The sequence below is a fragment of the Triticum aestivum genome, chromosome 1B (assembly GCF_018294505.1).
Source record: "Triticum aestivum cultivar Chinese Spring chromosome 1B, IWGSC CS RefSeq v2.1, whole genome shotgun sequence".
In the NCBI taxonomy this organism is placed as follows: Eukaryota; Viridiplantae; Streptophyta; class Magnoliopsida; order Poales; family Poaceae; genus Triticum; species Triticum aestivum.
Window position 1 is genome coordinate 155688483 of NC_057795.1, and position 7830 is coordinate 155696312.

Here is a 7830-nt window from a genome sequence, read left to right on the forward strand (position 1 = left end):
ACTGCAGCAAGCCAGCTTTGACTCAGTGGCTATCCTAAACTATGACTGCAAATAACTCTTTTGAGGTGGTGCACACGAGTCCACATATTCACCATATCAATACACCACTATGGATCCGCTCCGTCACCCTACGAGAACGCCATCCATAGCACTCACGCTTATCTTGCGCATTTTAGAGTATCCACTTTCACTTGTCTATGAACTGTTATAGGCAACCCAGAAGTCCTTTACCGCGGACACGGCTATTCGAATAGATGATGTTAACCCTGCAGGGGTGTACTTCTTCATACATGTTTCCACCACTTAGCGTCTGCACACGACATGTGCTCGACAGACTTCAAGCGAAAGCCGACGTGGGTGTAGACCACGACCTACCTAAACACTCAAGTCTCTAGTCCAGGTTTATCACCTATTCAGGTTCCATCCGCAGGGAGTCCGGCCGAGGTTTCCACATACGGCGCCGAACGATGTGTACAGGGTTCCGTGACACCAAACGGGCGCCCGGTATACCCGGCCACGTGCCTACCGCATCACAGCCCACCCCTCTGGTCAGCGCTGTGCACGGCCTCCAGCATACTACAAACACCAAAAACTACTTGCAACTCCTAGACAAAGGACAAGGGTGATTAAGAAGTCGAGCGGGGTCATATTTCAGGGCCCAATGCATGGTAGTAGCTGTTTCATGGATCACAAACACAGAACTCAGTTCCTGAGGACGGCTTCAATGAGACAACCCACCATGTACTCCTACATGGCCTCTCACCGCTACCTTTTGTTGGGGAACGTTGCAGAAAATTAAAATTTTTCCTACGGTTTCACCAAGATCCATCTGTGAGTTCATCTAAGCAACGAGTCATGGGAGAGAGATTGCATCTACATACCACTTGTAGATTGTGTGCGGAAGCGTTCAAGGGAACGGTGATGATGGAGTCGTACTCGCCGTGATTCAAATCACCGATGACCAAGTGCTGAACGGACAGCACCTCCATGTTCAACACACGTACGGTATGGACGACGTATCCTCCTTCTTGATCTAGCAAGGGGGAAGGAGAGGTTAAGGAAGAAGGCTCCGGCAGCAGCACGACGGCGTGATGATGGTGGAGAGGCAGTACTCCGACAGGGCTTGGCTGAGCGCACAACGGAGGAGGAGAGGTGTTGGGGAGGGGAGGGGCTGCGCCTTGGATCAGGTGTTCAGCCCTCCCCTCGTCCCTCTATTTATAGGGGAAGGGGGAAGGGGGCCGGCCCCCTCTAGATGAGATCTAGAGGGGGGCGGCGGCCAGGGAGGGGGCTTGCCCCCCAAGCAAAGGGGGTGCGCCCCCCCTTAGGGTCCCCCCCCAACCCTAGGCGCATGGGCCCAAGGGGGGGGCACCCAGCCCTCCAGGGGCTGGTTCCCTGCCCCATGCGGCCCATGAGGCCCTCCGAGAGGGGTGGCCCCTCCCGGTGGACCCCCGGAACCCTTCCGGTGGCCCCGGTACAATACCGATATGCCCCCGAAACTTTCCAGTGTCCGCATGACAACTTCCCATATATAAATCTTTACCTCCGGACCCTTCCGGAACTCCTCGCGACGTCCGGGATCTCATCCGGGACTCCGAACAACATTCGGTAATCACATACATGTCTTCCTAGTAACCCTAGCGTCATCGAACCTTAAGTGTGTAGACCCTACGGGTTCGGGAGACACGCAGACATGACTGAGACGGCTCTCCGGTCAATAACCAACAGCGGGATCTGGATACCCATGTTGGCTCCCACATGCTCCTTGATGATGTCATCGGATGAACCACGATGTCGAGGATTCAATCAACCCCGTATGCAATTCCCTTTGTCAATCGGTACGTTACATGCCCGAGACTCAATCGTCGGTATCCCAATACCTCATTCAGTCTCGTTACCGGCAAGTCACTTTACTCGTACCGTAATGCATGATCCCGTGACCAAACACTTGGTCACTTTGAGCTCATTATGATGATGCATTACCGAGTGGGCCCAGAGATACCTCCCTGTCATACGGAGTGACAAATCCCAGTCTCAATTCGTGTCAACCCAACAGACACTTTTGGAGATACCTGTAGTGCACCTTTATAGTCACCCAGTTACGTTGTGACGTTTGGTACACCCAAAGCACTCCTACGGTATCCGGGAGTTACACGATCTCATGGTCTAAGGAAGAGATACTTGACATTGGAAAAGCTCTAGCAAAACGAACTACACGATCTTGTGCTATGCTTAGGATTGGGTCTTGTCCATCACATCATTCTCCTAATGATGTGATCCCGTTATCAACGACATCCAAATGTCCATAGTCAGGAAACCATGACTATCTGTTGATCAACGAGCTAGTCAACTAGAGGCTTACTAGGGACGTATTGTGGTCTATGTATTCACACGTGTATTACGATTTCCGGATAATACAATTATAGCATGAATAAAAGACAATTATCATGAACAAGGAAATATAATAATAATGCTTTTATTAATACCTCTAGGGCATATTTCCAGTCTCCCACTTGCACTAGAGTCAATAATCTAGTTACATTGTGATGAATCGAACACCCATAGAGTTCTGGTGTTGATCATGTTATGCTCGCGAGAGAGGTTTAGTCAACGGATCTGCGACATTCAGATCCGTATGTACTTTGCAAATATCTATGTCTCCATCTTGAAGATTTTCATGGATGGAGTTGAAGCGACGCTTGATGTGCCTGGTCTTCTTGTGAAACCTGGGCTCCTTGGCAAGGGCAATAGCTCCAGTGTTGTCACAGAAGAGTTTGATCGGCCCCGACGCATTGGGTATGACTCCTAGGTCGGTGATGAACTCCTTCTCCCAAATTGCTTCATGCGCTACCTCCGAGGCTGCCATGTACTCTGCTTCACATGTAGATCCCGCCACGACACTCTGCTTGCAGCTGCACCAGCTTACTGCTCCACCATTCAACATATACACGTATCCGGTTTGTGAGTTAGAGTCATCCAGATCTGTGTCGAAGCTAGCGTCGACGTAACCCTTTACGACAAGCACTTCGTCACCTCCATAAACGAGAAACATGTCCTTTGTCCTTTTCAGGTACTTCAGGATATTCTTGACCGCTGTCTAGTGTTCCTTGCCGGGATTACTTTGGTACCTTCCTACCAAACTTACGGCAAGGTTTACATCAGGTCTGGTACACAGCATGGCATACATAATAGATCCTATGGCTGAGGCATAGGGGATGACGCTCATCTCTTCTTTATCTTTTGCCGTGGTCGGGCATTGAGCCGAGCTCAATCTCACACGTTGTAGTACAGGCAAGAACCCTTTCTTGGACTGATCCATTTTGAACTTCGTCAAAATCTTATCAAGGTATGTGCTTTGTGAAATACCTATGAGGCGTCTCGATCTATCCCTATAGATCTTGATGCCTAGTATGTAAGCAGCTTCTCCAAGGTCCTTCATTGAAAAACACTTATTCAAGTAGGCCTTTATGCTGTCCAAGAATTCTATATCATTTCCCATCAAAAGTATGTCATCTACATATAATATGAGAAATGCTACAGAGCTCCCACTCACTTTCTTGTAAACGCAGGCTTCTCCATAAGTCTGCATAAACCCAAACGCTTTGATCATCTCATCAAAGCGAATGTTCCAACTCCGAGATGCTTGCACCAGCCCATAAATGGATCGCTGGAGCTTGCATACTTTGTTAGCATTCTTAGGATCAACAAAACCCTCCGGCTGCATCATATACAGTTCTTCCTTAAGATGCCCATTAAGGAATGCCGTTTTGACGTCCATCTGCCATATCTCATAATCATAGTATGCGGCAATTGCTAACATGATTCGGACGGACTTAAGCTTCGCTACGGGAGAGAAAGTCTCACCGTAGTCAATCCCTTGAACTTGTCGATAACCCTTAGCGACAAGTCGAGCTTTACAGATGGTGACATTACCATCCGCGTTCGTCTTCTTCTTAAAGATCCATTTGTTTTCTATCGCTCGCCGATCATCGGGCAAGTCAGTCAAAGTCCATACTTTGTTTTCATACATGGATTCTATCTCGGATTTCATGGCTTCTAGCCATTTGTTGGAATCTGGGCCGGCCATCGCTTCTTCATAGTTCGAAGGTTCACCATTGTCTAACAACATGATTTCCAGGACAGGGTTGTCATACCATTCTGGTGTGGAACGTGTCGTTGTCGACCTACGAAGTTCAGTAGCAACTTGATCAGAAGTACGTTGATCATCATCATTAATTTCCTCTCCAGTCGGTGTAGGCACCACAGGAACGTTTTCCTGAGCTGCACTACTTTCCGGTTCAAGAGGTAGTACTTCACCGAGTTCTACTTTCCTCCCACTTACTCCTTTCGAGAGAAACTCCTTTTCCAGAAAGGATCCGTTCTTGGCAACAAAGATCTTGCCCTCGGATCTTAATTACAAGGTATACCCAATGGTTTCCTTAGGGTATCCTATGAAGACGCATTTTTCCGACTTGGGTTCGAGCTTTTCAGGTTGAAGTTTCTTGACATAAGCATCGCATCCCCAAACTTTTAGAAACGACAGCTTAGGTTTCTTCCCAAACCATAATTCATACGGTGTCGTCTCAACGGATTTAGACGGTGCCCTATTTAAAGTGAATGTAGTTGTCTCTAGAGCGTATCCCCAAAATGATAGCGGTAAATCGGTAAGAGACATCATAGGTCGCACCATATCCAATAGAGTGCGATTACGACGTTCGGACACACCGTTACGCTGAGGTGTTCCAGGCGGCGTGAGTTGTGAAACGATTCCACATTTTCTTAAGTGTGTACCAAATTCATGACTTAAATATTCTCCTCCACGATCCGATCGTAAGAATTTTATCTTTCGGTCACGTTGATTCTCTACTTCATTCTGAAATTCCTTGAACTTTTCAAAGGTCTCAGACTTGTGTTTCATCAAGTAGACATACCCATATCTACTCAAGTCATCAGTGAGAGTGAGAATATAACGATATCCTCCACGAGCATCAACGCTCATTGGACCGCACACATCGGTATGTATGATTTCCAACAAGTTGGTTGCTCGCTCCATTGTTCCGGAGAACGGAGTCTTGGTCATTTTGCCCATGAGGCATGGTTCGCATGTGTCAAATGATTCATAATCTAGAGACTCTAAAAGTCCATCAGCATGGAGCTTCTTCATGCGCTTGACACCAATGTGACCAAGGCGGCAGTGCCACAAGTATGTGGGACTATCGTTATCAACTTTACATCTTTTGGTATTCACACTATGAATATGTGTAACATTACGTTCGAGATTCATTAAGAATAAACCATTGACCATCAGGGCATGACCATAAAACATATCTCTCATATAAATAGAACAACCATTATTCTCGGATTTAAATGAGTAGCCATCTCGTATCAAACGAGATCCAAATACAATGTTCATGCTCAAACTTGGCACTAAATAACAATTATTGAGGTTTAAAACTAATCCCGTAGGTAAATGTAGAGGTAGCGTGCCGACGGCGATCACATCGACCTTGGAACCATTCCCGACGCGCATCGTCACCTCGTCCTTCGCCAGTCTCCGCTTATTCCGCAGCTCCTGCTGTGAGTTACAAATGTGAGCAACAACACCGGTATCAAATACCCAGGAGTTACTACGAGTACTGGTAAGGTACACATCAATTATATGTATATAAATATACCTTTGGTGTTGCCGGCCTTCTTGTCCGCTAAGTATTTGGGGCAGTTCCGCTTCTAGTGACCCTTCCCCTTGCAATAAAAGCACTCAGTCTCAGGCTTGGGTCCATTCTTTGACTTCTTCCCGGCAACTGGCTTACCGGGCGTGGCAACATCTTTGCCGTCCTTCTTGAAGTTCTTCTTACCCTTGCCCTTCTTGAACTTAGTGGTCTTATTGACCATCAACACTTGATGTTCTTTCTTGATTTCAACCTCTGCTGACTTCAGCATTGAGAATACTTCAGGAATGGTCTTCACCATCCCCTGCATATTGTAGTTCAACACAAAGCTCTTGTAGCTCGGTGGGAGCGACTGAAGGATTCTGTCAATGACCGCCTCTTCCGGGAGATTGATCTCCAACTGGGACAGGCGGTTGTGCAACCCAGACATTTTGAGTATGTGCTCACTGACAGAACTGTTTTCCTCCATCTTACAACTATAGAACTTGTCGGAGACTTCATATCTCTCGACCCGGGCATGAGCTTGGAAAACCATTTTCAGCTCCTCGAACATCTCATATGCTCCGTGCTTCTCAAAACGCTTTTGGAGCCCCGGTTCTAAGCTGTAAAGCATGCCGCACTTAACGAGGGAGTAATCATCAGCGTGTGATTGCCAAGTGTTCATATGGTCTTGGTTCTCTGGGATGGGTGCTTCACCTAGCGGTGCATCTAGGACATAATCTTTCTCGGCTGCTATGAGGATGATCCTCAGGTTCCGTACCCAGTCCGAATAGTTGCTGCCATCATCTTTCAGCTTGGTTTTCTCTAGGAACGCGTTGAAGTTCATGTTGACATGAGCGTTGGCCATTTGATCTACAAGACATATTTTGCAAAAGTTTTAGACTAAGTTCATGATAATTAAGTTCATCTAATCAAATTATTTAATGAACTCCCACTCAGATTAGACATCCCTCTAGTCATCTAAGTGTTACACGATCCGAGTCGACTAGGCCATGTCCGATCATCACGTGAGACGGACTAGTCATCATCGGTGAACATCTCCATGTTGATCGTATCTTCCATACGACTCATAATCGACCTTTCGGTCTCTGTGTTCCGAGGCCATGTCTGTACATGCTAGGCTCGTCAAGTTAACCCTAAGTGTTCTGCATGTGTAAATCCGTCTTACACCCGTTGTATGTGAACGTAAGGATCTATCACACCCGATCATCACGTGGTGCTTCGAAACGACGAACTTTAGCAACGGTGCACAGTTAGGGGGGACACTTTCTTGAAATTATTATAAGGGATCATCTTATTTACTACCGCCGCACTAAGTAAACAAGATGCATAAAACATAATAAACATTACATGCAATTATATAGTAATGACATGATATGGCCAATATCATATAGCTCCTTCGATCTCCATCTTCGGGGCTCCATGATCATCTTCGTCACCGGCATGACACCATGATCTCCATCATCATGATCTCCATCATTGTGTCTTCATGAAGTTGTCACGCCAATCGACTACTTCTACTTCTATGGCTAACACGTTTAGCAATAAAGTAAAGTAATTTACATGGCGTTCTTCAATGACACGCAGGTCATACAAAACATAAAGACAACTCCTATGGCTCCTGCCGGTTGTCATACTCATCGACATGCAAGTCGTGATTCCTATTACAAGAACATGATCTCATACATCACAATATATCATTCATCATTCATCACAACTTCTGGCCATATCACATCACATGACAATTGCTGCAAAAACAAGTTAGACGTCCTCTAATTGTTGTTGCATCTTTTACGTGGCTGCAATTGGGTTCTAGCAAGAACGTTTTCTTACCTACGAATAACCACAACGTGATTTTGTCAACTTCTATTTACCCTTCATAAGGACCCTTTTCATCTAATCCACTCCAACTAAAGTAGGAGAGACAGACACCCGCTAGCCACCTTATGCAACTAGTGCATGTCAGTCGGTGGAACCTGTCTCACGTAAGCGTACATGTAAGGTCGGTCCGGGCCGCTTCATCCCACAATACCGCTGAAGCAAGAAAAGACTAGTAGCAGCAAGCAAGTTGACAAGATCTACGCCCACAACAAAATTGTGTTCTACTCGTGCAATAGAGAACTACGCATAGACCTAGCTCATGATGCCACTGTTGGGGAACGTT